This window comes from Rousettus aegyptiacus, unplaced genomic scaffold (genome assembly GCF_014176215.1).
Source record: "Rousettus aegyptiacus isolate mRouAeg1 unplaced genomic scaffold, mRouAeg1.p scaffold_m13_p_9, whole genome shotgun sequence".
Taxonomy (NCBI): domain Eukaryota; kingdom Metazoa; phylum Chordata; class Mammalia; order Chiroptera; family Pteropodidae; genus Rousettus; species Rousettus aegyptiacus.
Window position 1 is genome coordinate 97,623,480 of NW_023416312.1, and position 14,191 is coordinate 97,637,670.

Genomic DNA, 14,191 nt, shown 5'->3' on the forward strand with positions numbered 1-14,191 from the left:
TGGAAGATATTCCATGGAGTGAAACTGAGGATGAGGGCTCCAACAGCCAAGATGAGGAGGGGCCAAGTACTTTGGAGGTGCCCGAAGTTGCTGAATCCTTGCTGAAACATGCCCTGCGTTTGAAGGTGGCCAAGCTGATAGTCTTCCTGCTCCTGAAGAATCGTGCGAAGGAGCCGACTACAAAGGCAGAAATGCTGAGCACCGTCGTCAAGGAGTGGTGTCAGGACCACTTCCCTGAGATCTTAAGTGAAGCCTCGCAGTGCCTGCAGCTGCTTTTTGGCATTGATGTGAAGGAAGTGGATACCAGCAACTACTCCTATATCCTGGTCACCACTCTGGGCCTCAGCTATGATGGGATGGTGAGTGATGGGCCCAGCATGCCCAAGACCGGCCTCTTGGTCATGCTCCTGTGTGTGATCCTCGTGGAGGGTGGCTGTGCCTCTGAGGAGGACGTCTGGGCAATCTTGAAGTACATGGAAGTGTATGATGGGAGGGAGCATTTCATCTATGGGGATCCCAGGGAGCTCATCACACATATTTGAGTGCAGGAACAGTATGTGAAGTACCGGCAGGTTCCCAACAGCTTTCCTGCTCGCTACAAGTTCCTGTGGGGTCCCAGGCCCATGCTGAAACCTCCAAGTTCAAAGTCCTTGAGTTTTTGCTCAGGGCCAATTGCAGGGATGTCAGTTCCTCTCCATCCCTATTTATAGAGGTTGAGAGAGATGAGGACGAGGAGTCTGAGGAAGACTTGCAGACAGGTGTTTTACATGCCCACGTCCAACAGCTTCTGCTAGGCATGAAGTGAGGCCAATTCTTCACTCTGTATTTGAAGAATGAACCATCAGCATGCTAGCTAGTGAGGGCCGGGTGGGGGATTGTGGGGTATTGCATCTTTGGATTTCTGTGATGACTTAGATATTGATCTTTATCTCCTTTAGGAATTTTTCTATTTTTTCTTTTAATAAAAGTATTAATGGCCTTCAGCATCTGTGTAGAACATTGACATGATATATTTTTACTAACCTGTTCAAGACTCAGAGTTTTGCTATTGTGTAACACGTATCGGTACGCCTTCCATCCTGGTTTCTGATCCCAAACTAGATCACACAGAATTGGAAGAGGATTAACTTGGAAATGTGAACAAGTTAGCTGTTGAATTCCTGTAGTCAAGAAATAGAGAAATAAAAATAAAAATATTGTTAATTCTGGTTTCTTATCCCTTCTTTTCAGTCACTCTATGAAACTTATATGAATACTTAATTTGATTGGTTCTTTCGAGAAAGTGGAAGACATTCCCTGGGATTAAAGAAGACCCCTTCTCAGAGGTTCATTTATTCCTCTGACATTCACTGAGCTTCTGTCCTCTGGAAGGCCCCATGTTAGTGGTGGGGTCACTAGGATACGCAGTAGGACCCTCAAATAGAATAATAATGTAGGGACTGCAGTCATATAAGGAAGGTGCTGAGGTATCCCCCACGTACTGCACATTAAGACAAAGAAGTGGAGATGAGGTAGGGCTCCAGGGCAGAGCACTCAGGTGTAATTGTCCAAAGCCAGGGCAGCTTGGGCCTTCTGGAAAATGTAATTTCCTCTGTGGGGTTTTATTGTAATGAACTGGCTGGGGGCCTCTGCTAAACTGAGCGCGTAGTGTATCTGCGCATGAGAGGAAAGTCTGTGAAAGTCCGTTCTGGGAAATTCCTTTCGGATCTTGGGAAAATCATCTGTTACAGGGAGCTAGTATCGTGTAGTTTTCTCCCAATGCATTTGAACACAGAGATCAAGGTGTTTTATCCCCATCATCTGCAAGGATTTTCTGAGAAATCAGGATCCCTTACCTTGAAAGAATGAGTCACTGGACAGGCCCTCTTCCCTGAGTGGCTGGTGTGTTGAGACTCAGCCATGGTCATGTTTTGCTGAGAAGTCCCTCTTCCCAGGCCAGATCTACAGCTCGCTCTGAACTCCAGGCTTCTTGGCGTGGAACTAGCCTTCTGTAAAATTCTTGCTTGCCCTCCTCTGTGAGAAATTTCCATGGTAGCTGTCGTAGGATCTTTTGGAGCAATTAAAGGATCTTCAATCTACCCTGTCCTTGGTTCCTGAGTGGGACTGGCCATTGGGACAGGGCTGGGCTGGTGGAAGTATGCAGTGTGTTTCACCATGGAATGTTCACAAGACATAATTGGGTTAAAGCCATGTTTGCCTTGCACTCAGACAGACGGTCTGTCCAACAGGGACCCACAGAACCTCATCCAGTGTGGAAGCATGACAGTCGCCGGCCCGGTGCACTGCTAGACTGGGCATATGGTGTGTCTTGGGCACGAGAGGAAAGTCTGAAATAGAAAATTGCTGAAACATATTCCTTTTGGATCATGGAGAACCCAGACAGTAATAACCACCTGTGTAGCAAGCGTTAGAGCACTCTGTCCCCATGCCATTGGACACAGTGGGAGGACGAGGGTTTTATACAGATCATCTGCCCTGATTTCTAGAGAAACACGATCACTCTCCTTTGAAGAGTGGTCCAGATGTCTCCAGACAGGCACTCTTCTCCATGGCCTGGGAGAACCAGAGCCCAAAGCATTAATTAGGTTTGCAGTTTAATGACATCGAGTATAATTTGGTCAATTATATTCAAGGTATATTTTCAATGGGGACAGAAATGAAGGAAAGAAGAGCTTTGGATGGAAGAACAGCTTTGAAGGAGGAGAGGTTTGCTCTTGACTCTGTCTGGGAGATCCGCATTGTGTCCATCTGGGAAGACGGCCCTACACCTGGATTTGAATACAGATCCTTTCATCAGGAAGATTTTCTCAGTTTTGTCTATGGAACACCCTTTTTGGGTGATTGGCTATTCCATGTTCTGCTGAGCTATATATTCTCTAATATGACCTGGATAAGAAGCAGCCTATCAAAGTCCAAGAGCAGAGAGCAGAAGAAAATGGGACCAAAACAATAGAGAAATAGCTGTCGTTCATCAAAGTTCCATTATAGAGCAGGCACTGTGCGAGGTGCTTTACAGACACTCCATACATTCCTGCAATCCCATAGGACGGGGCTTACAACCAACTTACTTCACAGAGGAAGAACCTGAGGCTCGTAGGGCCTGGCGACTTTTCTAGGGTCACATGGCTAGTAAGTGACAGGGTGGGGACTGGACCCCTGGACTGAATTCATCTAGAGCCTGTGATATCCACACCCACTCTAGTCTGTGGCTGACCTTCTACCTCACAATTTATTTCTCTACCCAGTACTATACGTCACTTTTCTCAGATGACAAGCAGTCGGACCTGGAGGCCCAGGTAGTAAAAGCAGGCCGAGAAGGTGACTCAAACACAAAAGGAGAAACAAACACAATTAGGGGATTGTCTGAGGTTTATTGAGAGCTGCCACTGCCAGGTGCCAGCATCTTTGCCGAGTAAGAGCACTTTCCCACATGAAAACACCATTCCAGAGGGCTCCTCCGTATGCCCTCCTGTCCAATTCTGTCACCTGGTCTGGGGCCTGCCCTGCTCCTCGCTGCTGCCTCCTCTGAAGCCTGCACGGAATCTGCTGCCCTCACCATGGCAGAGAGCATTCCTACTCCTCCCTGTAGAATTCCCCTGCTCTAGCATATCTTGCCCTCCATCCATTCTGAGAGGCAAAGCCCTTTGAATAGGAAGCGTTACTTTGGACCGGGATATTTAGATACCTGGCCGTCCCCCTCTGAAAGTGTTCAATATGCACTCTTTTATCCTAATGGGCTGTGAGTGGAGTGTGATTTTTCCTATAATCTACTAGGCCTTGGGATATTACCCTGAAGTCGTGCAGAGGAATTTTGAAGATATTCTGGCATTTGCAGTAGGACTTTAAGGGGCTTATAGTTGAGGGTGGGAGCCAAACACATACACAGATGAAAGAGCTTATTTAGGTGATCAGAAATTCACACCTCATCATATGTGTTAAGTGAGGAACAAACCGACTGAAACCAAAATTCCTTTAAAAAATTCAAAAGAAAACCTGGAATCCTCCTAGGAGATAAGAAATGGTTCGTTGGTGAACGTGTTAGGTCAAATTTAAAAAGGAAAAAAATAATTATCCATCCTGCAACTGTCTCTTGTCTAGTACCTGCACCACAGGAAAGGCATGGTTTTCAGTGAGCCTAGTGGCACCTGTGCAGGAGTTCAAACAAGTGCTGTCATAGGGGGCCTTGGAGATACTCACAGATTAAAATGTGACCCATGCATCCTAAGGAGGGAGAAAATTCTTAGCCTACTAACATTATAGACGATATTGCTAAGCGAAGCGCAGATAGGGGCTACTCAGTGAGGAGGCGAATTCTCCATGCTGAGGTTTACATGATCCTCTGTATTGAAAGGCATCTGTCACATATTGGGCACTTAAAACTTCAGAGCATTTCAAGGCAAATCTGACTCCAGGAACTCCTCCAAGCAATGAAGATACAGCGTGACAGTGCAGGGGCGGAACGTCAAAGCCCATCCATAACTCGTCTTGCTCTCCTTCCTGGACACAGGGGACAGTGCATCCCCAGTCCACTTGTAGCTCAAAAGCATCATGGGATGACCCTTTCCCAGTGAGACAGGAGCAGAAGCATTGCTTGTCACATCCAAGCACTTGAGAGCCAGTATGACAAGTCCATGCTCTCTCCCCCGCTTCACAGGCAAATGTGATGACTCTGAGCTGGGGAGACCACAGGATGGAAGCAGCCTGGGTCCCTGGGTCCCCACAGCAGGGGGACCCGCCAAACCGCATCAGAATATATTTCTATTCTACCATATCTAATATTAGGTTTATATAAATATTCTTAAATATAAAGTTGACTATATATTACACATAATGTATATTACATACATTGCATATATACTATTGTCACAAAAAAAACACTTAAAATAAAAATATAGATAAATCACAATGTCTCTCTTTACAATACTCCTCTCAAATTTTGCCTCCGCGTCTGAGTTCACCATGAATGACATATTTGTGTCTATGTTTTCAAACCTAGTTCTAGGAATTTTTATATACAGTTTGCTATGACATATGCAGTACTGTGCATGATGCACATATTGATCCGTCACATGCCTTTGCCACTTAATGAGATGGATGCAGGGTAGCATATATGACAGCACACACAGACCTACTTCGCTTTTGAAAGAGAACCAAATAACTGTATTCAAGAACAGGCAGAGGATTGGAACAGCATCTCTCTCCCAAGGAGATATACATGTGGCCACTAAGCAAGTGAAAAGATGCTAAATATCACTAATTATGAGGGAAATGCAAATCAAGCCATGGGAACCTATAAATTCACACCCATTAGTATGGCTACTATCAAAAAATTAAATAAAAGAAAAAGAAAATCACAGGTGTTTGCAAGGATTGGAGAAATCAGAACCCTTGTACACTGTTGGAGGAAATATTAAATGATACAGTCACTGTGGAAAACAATATGGTGACTCCTCAAAACAAGTAAAAACAATTACCATATGTTCCAGAAATCCTACTTCTGAGTATACGCTCCAAAGATTTGAAAGCTAGGTCTCAAAATGATATTTGTATAGCCATGTTCGTAGTGGCATTATTCGCAATAGCTAAAATATGAGAGCAGACCGAGTGTATATCAACAGATGAATGGATCATCAAAATGCTATATAATGGAATATTATTCAGCCTGTAAAAGGAAATAAATTCTGATATATGCTACAACACAGATGAGCCTTGAGGACATTATGATAAGGGAAAGAAGCCAGACACAAAAAGACAAATGCTGTTTGAGTCCCCTTATAGTAGATACTTAGAGGAGTTAAATTCACAGAGAAAGAAAGTAGAATGGTAGGTGTCTGGGCTTGTGGAGAAGGGTTAGTGAGGTTATAGTTCAATAGAGACAGAGTTTCAGTTTTGCATGACGAAAAGAAGCCTGGAGATGAATGGAAGTGATAGTGATGGTTCTGCAACAGTAAGAATGTCCTTGAAATCTCTGAACTGTAAGTATAGAAATGGTTAGGATGGCAAAATATCCTTTTGACAATTAAAATTGTATTTTTAAATTTTATTAAGAAACACACTATAACAGAATTGAAGAGTGCCTTTGACGGGGTCATCATCAGACTAGACACAGCTGGGGACAGAATGAGCAAGCTTGAAGAACGGTCAAAAGAACCTTCCATACTGAAATGTAAGAGGAAAAAATGATAAAATGGAACAACACATCTAAGAATGTGGGACAAGTACGAATGGAGTAATATATACAAAATAGGAAGACAAGAAAAGGATGAAAGAGAGGAAGGAACAGGGGAAATATTTGACATGATGATGGTTGAGAATTTCCCCCAATTAAAGATGAACAAGAAAGCACAGATCCAGGAAGCTCAGCGTACACCAAGCATGATTTAAAAAAAGGTAAAAACCCTACATAAGGCAATTCTTATTCCAACTGCAGAAGGTCAGAGAGAAAGAAATCTTAAAAGAGATGGTGGTGGCACAAGGTGTGAGTGGGACGCCTTTTGTTCTTCTCTGGGCTCCTGCCGCTTGGCCAGCACGTCAGACCAACTGGGAGGCTGTGCACAGGACTGTGGGGAGACTGAAGTCCCAGCTTCTACCTGCAGGACAGGAGGGGGTCCCCTGGGAGCCAGGGAGTGTGGCAAAGGGAGCTGGTTCCAAACGGATTGGGCTGTCCATGACCACTGGTGACGACCTGAGCAGCTGTTCTGCGTGCAAAGGGACAGAGCTCGGCCCACTGACTGTGTCCTCCTCAGCACTGTCAGTGTGCTCCCAGGCTCAGCGGTCACTTCGGATCTTCCCAGCACTTGCAAAGGCAGCGTGGCAATGGTTCCTTGGGAGGAGGGCCGAACTTCCAGGAGCAGTTCTGGAAAACTAGGTCACACAGCTCTCCCCATGCCAGCCCAGGCGGCAGGCTTGGTGTTTCCTTGGTCCGTACGAGATCAGCGTGTCCCACTCAGTGAGCACATTTTACATTGTTTCCAGCACCCCTTCCTCTCCCCCAGTTCCTGTCCTCTAGAAGGGTTGTATGTAAGAGGGATCAAAGCATTTTCCCATTGCCAAACACGTGAGCTAGGAAGACAGGTCATGTTCAAGAAATGGTCAGGATGGAGTTCTGAATCGTCCACAAGTTTCAAAGTGGGTTTCCATAACCCTTTTCACCCGGAACACTTCTCCCATGAGTGGTAGAGAAGAGGGCAATGGCCCTCTGGGGACAGCTCAGTGAGCACTGGTGGGGCACAGGTAGAGAGGTTAGCAAATAGGCAATCAGTCCTTGCTGTCAACTGCAACTCCCCTGGCTAGGCCTGCACGAGAAGGCAATGCAGACGAGGCAATGTGGAGGACCCTCCCGAGGGAGTCAGAGTCGGACCTGTCTGGATGGTGGTGCACAGAGGGCTCTCACTCCAGGGAGGGGCCCTGGCCCATGTGCAGCCTCCAGAGACACCATGAGTGAGGATTTGTGAGTTTGGGGTCTAAAAAGTCAGTGGCCGCTCTGCTTATTAGCTTTAGAGTCCCTTCCAATAAACCCTGAGAGCAGAAACCTCGGGTTGGAGAACCATTTGCCTCCAAGGGGCAGCAGCTATGTGATTGCTCAAGAGCTTATTGTCAAACTGCTGGGTTCCATGGACTGGGGGCTGATCTGCAGAGAAGATATGGCCCAGACAGGCACCAGCACCCAAGCTTTACTGGTTGGGGCCTGAGCAGGGTTGTGGTGAAAGGAATTCCCTCACAGCGGGAGACCATCCAGGGGCTTCTGGGTCAGGGGGGCACTGTCCAGAAGAGTGATATTGTCTGAGTGTCAGCTCACCTCTCAAAGGCATGTTGATGTCCTGACGCCCACATATTAGGGCATTAGGGCTTGGGGCATTTGGGAGGGACTTAAACCATGAGAGTGGATCCCTCAGGGATGAGAGTACCACCTGAAAAACAAGGCTCCAGAGAGAAATCCCCAGACCCTTCCACCAGGTGCGGGCACAGCAACAAGGGGACTTCCATGAAGCAGGAAGTGGGCCCTCACTGCACCATGCCGGTCCCTTTGTCTTGGACTTCTACCCTCCAGAAGGGTGAGAAATAAATTTCTGTTGCTGATAAGGTACCAGTCGGTGGCATTGTTTGTTATGGCAACCCGGTCGGACTAAGGGAGGAAGGCAAGGGGACGGCCGGGAGAGTGGCATCAGAGAGGGGGCTCACGTGTCCGAGTGACATCGCTGAGCCGCTCGAGTGTTTAAAATCACAAGACTCTATCTTAACTACTCTTGGCAGAGCTAGGGTGAGGTTTGCTGGGGAACACAAATCAGGCAGGCTCTAAATGGCCAAAAATCTGCTCATTTGAGCTATGTTTGAAATGATCAGATATGTAAAAATGAGTTGGGTGCTGGCAGGGGTCTTGAGCCAACAGGACTCAGCCTGCTGTGAAGACATATATAATCCAGGGGCCGATACACAGAAGTTATCTTTGGCTCATTTGGACAACACGGCCTGAATTCGTGCTTCTTCCATTGCTAAACATCTATCTGCAGCCGGAGACCACCTCTCTTTCTCAAGGGCTCTTCCTTTCTCCATGGGCTCCAAGAGCCAATAATCATCTGGAGCCTTGTTCAGCTTCCAATGCTCAAAGGGTTTACAATAGAGCGAGAGAGTGATTGAGGCTGACTTCACTGTCACATCTCCCACAGGGTGATGCCATCCTGGATGCTTTGCTGATACTGTAGAAAAGTAACACCGGTTGAAATGGCTGGAGCCCAGGTCCCCGGGTCCACAGTGAGAGAGGGGAGCGGGCTGTTAACACTGATTGGACGCGACTCTTATCGAAAGGTACATTTCACCCAATGGCCTCCGTGCAGCCATTACTGGCCCCAGAGATGGGTTTCCTTTAGCTGTGGACAGCCACAAAATGAGACATCACCAATAGGAAAGCCTCTTGGCCCTGCCGTTGGCAGGTAGCTTCACGGAAGAGCGAAAGCTCCCTCTGGAGGTGAGGCTGTGGGCACTAGGGTGCACGGTGGGCTCCAGTTCAGCTCCACTTCTTCCTCAGGGTGGAACCTGGGCCTGGGCCTGCCCCGCCCCCCTCCATGGCCTAGGCTGGTCCTTTCATGACACCTGCCCAGGGAATGTGGGGGAGAATACACGGCACAGACCCTCAGAGCGCTCAGCACGACCCTGTGAGGCAGGCGCCCTCCATAGCTGCTCCTTTGTCCCTGCTGCAGTGCAGAGCTGTCATCAAGGACACTTAAACCCACCAAGCTCCCGGTGACACAGAATTTTCTTCTTCCCAAAATGTATAATGGGACCAGGCTCACGCTGTGCAATCTGCAGTCCTCAAGGACCTCCTTCCTAGTCGGGAGGGGGAGGGGAATGTGTCTAACCTCAGAGGGGAACAGGAGCACCCCCACCGGAACTGGAAATCAGAGTCCCAGGAGGGAGTCATGAAGCGGACCTTGGCTGTGAGGAAGGCCTTACTGAAGTGGTGGCTTTTGAGCAGGATCATGATACCCTGAGTGACCTCTGGAGAAAGAGGGGCGATGTCACATGAGGGGGCAGCAGGAGGACCATCTGCAGCAGGGGTCACGGTGTGTCAGAGAGCAGTGCTAAGGGGCCCAGGGGAGCCTGCTGGAGCTGGCACCTGGCGATGGTGCGTGAAAGTGACTGGGTAAGATGGGTTCAGGGACCCCAGGGTGGGAGAGCCAGGCCTTGGACACCCAAGGACTGGTGTCGTTGCACCTGATGCATTCCAAGCCAGGGCTGGGAAAGGCCCTCAGGTGCCAGGTTAACCATCTGCAGGGGCACGGCTGGTGCTCGGGACCAAGGGAAACCAGTAGGGAGGCTAGTCCCGCTGGAACCCAGGGGCAAGGGAGGGCCAGAAGGAGGGGTGGTGGCAGGCCAGGCCACACAGCCATGCTTGCCACATGGTCAGCCCCAGGCCCAGGGTGCCACAGCCCAGAGCTCGGCACTTTCTCTATGGCTCAAGGCTATGCAGAAGCCACAGAAAAGTCTAGACTGACATCATTTTCCTTTGCACGGGGGGGAGGGGCTGTCCTGGTAGCCCCATCAGCTGCGCTCTGATAGAGTCACCTGACTCTGGGGACCTGATTCATAAAATGGCTACAATACAGAGCATCTTTAGGGCCAGTGGACTTCTAAAGAGCAAACTAATTATTTTCCCCCAAAAGTCTCAATGTGGTGAGTATCTAATAAAGACTTCTGCCTGGCGGCCACAGTTCCTGGTTGACATTCTGGGACTCAGCGGGCTTAGCTGAGGGAGGCCGTCGTCATAAGGCCTTACTTCAACTTGGCTGGGGACAGCAGTGTACACATTTCATCGTCAGAGGACAAGGTGAGCCTGCTGCCCTAGATTCTTTACCCCAGTGGAAATTCGGTGACTCCTAAGACGAAGAATATTAGGTCATGGTCCTACACAAGGCTTGCAATGTGAGTGACTAAATCATATCAAAGAACGACCTGTTCTCCACGGAATGCCAGACTGTGGTTTCCCGAGTCATTTCTTCTCTCCCATTTCCCTCCCACCTAATGCACAAATCCCTTTGAAGAGCTGCAGCCCTGAGCCAGAAAAGGCTGCAAGGAAACCTCGTTTATCCTTTCAAGAACTCAGTCAAGAAGCAATGCTTTGGTGAGTAATTGAAAGGAGCTGGCTGTTTAACCAGACTCAAGGAGGCCCCCTCCGTGAAGCTGTTGATGGCCTTCCCTTCATTTCTTAGCCTGTAGGGGATGTCCCCGCAAGATCAATTGACTTCTTGAACAAATGCTCCCTAAACCTGTTTAGAAGCACATGCCTGATCGTAGATCTGGGGGGCTCCGTTAAGGATGCAGTCCGTGACTGGAAGGCATCTTGGGAGGTTCCTTCCCAAACACCTTTGTGTTCCCCTTTTAGAAACACAAGATTGACCCCCAAAGAGGGCAAATGACCCCACATAGGGGCAGAGCTGGGGCAAGGACTGAGGACTCGTGTAGGCAGGGCCTTTCCGTGCTACCTGTGTACCTCCCTATACCGAGTGAGTTTTGAGAACAAAGTTGTCCACAAGGGCTAGAGAACATGGATCACCAAAGCTCATCGTATCCTCTCTGCCATGGTGAAGGTGGTTTGAATTTGGGTTTCGGACCATCCCACACCTAGATCCTCAACTATGTTCAAATAAACGTTGATGTTGATCACATTGGCATCCTTCTGTCACACTCGCTAAACAAGTAGGGATTTTCCTTGTGAGTGCATCCATGTGAAGTCAGCTCTTAGAAAGTGTTTTACCCAAACAAAACCACTCAATGTACCTACCACTGAGGCAACGGCAGGAGCAGGAATTTCGTGTGGCGGGTGAAGGTGGGCTTTGGGCAAGAAGAGCAGTGCTGGCATGAGAGTGGCTCAGTGACATGCTGTTTCAACAGGAACTGAATATATGCCAACCCCCAGTTAGTCATTAAAAGGGGGAAATCCCAACGACATCCAAGTTAGAAGTGGGAGGCCAGAAATCTCGGTGAGCAAACGCCAAAGCAACTCAATGAAGAAAGGAAATGGGGTGCAGAGGAGGCCTGAAGGAGGCTGAACCCGAGGGTCTGGGAAGGTGACTTAAGCAGGGAAAATGCAGGTGCCCCAAAGTGAGCCCATCTTGGGTAATGAAAAGTTATCCTATGGGCAAGAAACGGAACCAAAGCCAATCCTGCTGTGACCTGGAGGGGAAAGAGATTGTGGGGAAACAGCTCCAGTGGGGAGTCTCCAGCATGGCGGAGGGTGAGGCCATGCACGGGGATACTGGAGCCATGGGTAACACTGTGTCTGAGGTGCTTTGTGTGACACTGAGAATGAAGAATCACAGGAGTGCTCCTACCTGCTGGAGCACAGGCCCATCCTGGTCAAGCAAGGGCAAGAAAACAGGATTCTTTGTTTGGGCCCGTGTGAGCAAGACCAACCAAGCAGCAGGAGCAGCCGGAAGAGACCAATGCAGGAATGGGTGGGGGGAGGGAGAAGAGGAGGTTCCAAGTGAGACCTAGCCAACCACCCTGATTTGAGAGGTACAGTTCCCCAGGTTCCCATCTGTGCCAGGAAGTATTGGTGGTAGCCCAGCTAAGACTAACCAGGGCCTGGCACTTGATTAACCAGAGAGGACAGCAAGAGGCCTCCCCCATCTCTAGGGGTGGAAGTGCTGATAGCATCATGGCTTCTCAACCCATCCAGTGCCTAGCGAGATGGAAGGATGTGCCTGGCAGCACACAGGAGCCTTTTCTGGGAACCCAAACACTGCTTTTCAGTACTTTCTGAAAAGAGAACAGCTGGGGGCCCTATACTCATGCCCTCCCCCACAGTTTGCCAGGGCCCCCTCTCCAGAGCCCCTGTGAGTCACCTTTGTGACATCACGTGACCAATAAAGAGAAACATGACTCAAGGGGCTGGTTGCCCCACGACCGAGACTCTAGAATTCTGCGGACAGTATTTATTGGGTATCCCTGCTGTGACTGTAGTCATTTGTGACCTGAGCCCTCAGGGATAGGGTCTCAGGTAGCAATGCTCCTGGTCTAGACTAGCTCCACCCATGGCTAGTCAGGACGCTGACATGGTAGACGAAGTAGATGAAGCCAAGCTGGCCCCATTTGGGGATGAAGTGCCAGCAATAGGGGATCCATCAGAGTCATCCCCTGATGCAAATGTGGATTCAAGGGATGTCTTGGAGACCCACCAATACCCAGCTGTGAGCCAAGATTCGGCCACAAGCCGAGGTCCAACCACAAGCCCAGAGCAAGCTCTGATCCAAGATCAAGTCATAACCCCAGATCCGGCCATGAACCAAGATCCAGGTGCGAGCCCTATTCCAGCCACGAGTCCATATCCAGCCATGAGCCCAATTCTGGCGGCAAGTCCAGTTCCAGATGCAAGTCCTGTTCCAGCTGGGTGCCAAGACACAGCCGCAAGTCCAGTTCCAGCTACGAACCCAGAACCTGCCATGAACCCAGATCTAGACGCGACCCAAGATCTAGCCATGAGCCAAGATTCGGGCTCCCACGAGAACTCACAACCACAAAATCCAAATGGAGGGAACAGCCCCTTTCTCGGGCTCCCCTTCCCCAGAAAGCTGTGGATGATAGTGGAGGACGACGCCTTCACATCTGTGAGCTGGAACGATGCTGGAGACACCGTGGTCATCAAGGATGACCTTTTGCAGTCGGAGGTACTTGGCCGGAGGGGTGCTGAACAAATCTTCGAAACCAACAGCTTGAAGACTTTCATCCGTCTGTTGAACCTCCATGGATTCAGCAAAATACGTCCCAGAGACCCCTCAGTTTACCATTCAGTAAACAACAGGATAATGGTAAAGTAGAAAGCCCCCCCCCACCATTTCTCATATTCTCTGTTATTGAACATCTTTCTAGTTAAGCAAAAATGATAAACAGAAAGGGTTTCATTTCCAAGGATAACTCTTCTTCACATGAGGCAGTATTTATCAACGATGAGAAAGTACAGACATTTGCAGGGAACTATAACTCCCTTAGAGGTAACCCTAGGGCGGCTAAAGACTCAGAGGCCAGTTAAGGTCATATAGATGCATTTTCTCCCAGAATGACTAAAATGATTGATTTTCTTTCAGATCTTCCGTAATGCCAACTTTCAGAGGGATAAACCTCAGCTCACCGATAACATCAAGAGAAAGGGCCACTTCACGATCACCGATTGGCCAGGAATCAGCTCAACTCCAAAGAAAAAGAAGCAAGCGGCGGCCCCTACAAGACGCTCGCTACGAATCCAGCTCAGGCAGCGCAGCAAAGACGGCGACATGAGGGCCCAGAAGACAGACCCAGATGTTCAGGCATCCAGTGGCACCCGGTCTTTCATGTTGCCTAGTTACGTGTCTTTTGACAATATGACCAGACATGCCAGGGAAGAACCTTTCCCTAGTGAGCCAGCGGGCCCTAGTGGGGAGGGCACATCCGGGAATGTCAGGCTTGCGCCCACGGCTACTGCCGCAAGGGATGGCGCACGGGAAGAGCCCACAGGCCCGCCGGATTTCAATCCGGGGATGTCTCTGTACAACCCCTGTTACACCATTCCGATGGCTGCCCTTTCAGCCGCGACCCCAACTAATGCACCTGAGGGGGAGGAGGAGGACGAGCAGGTGGAGGAGGAGAACTCCTCAGATTGCAAGTGTGCACTCCGTGAGCACTGCAATGACAATCCGGGTCCTTAAGCTCCCAGTCCGCT

The 14,191-nt window shown here is 49.1% G+C and overlaps 1 pseudogene; it reads left to right on the forward strand.

Moving 5' to 3' along the window:
- The first annotated feature begins 17 nt into the window (after positions 1-17).
- Positions 18-805, forward strand: LOC107507573 (annotated as a pseudogene).
- Positions 806-14,191: the final 13,386 nt, after the last annotated feature.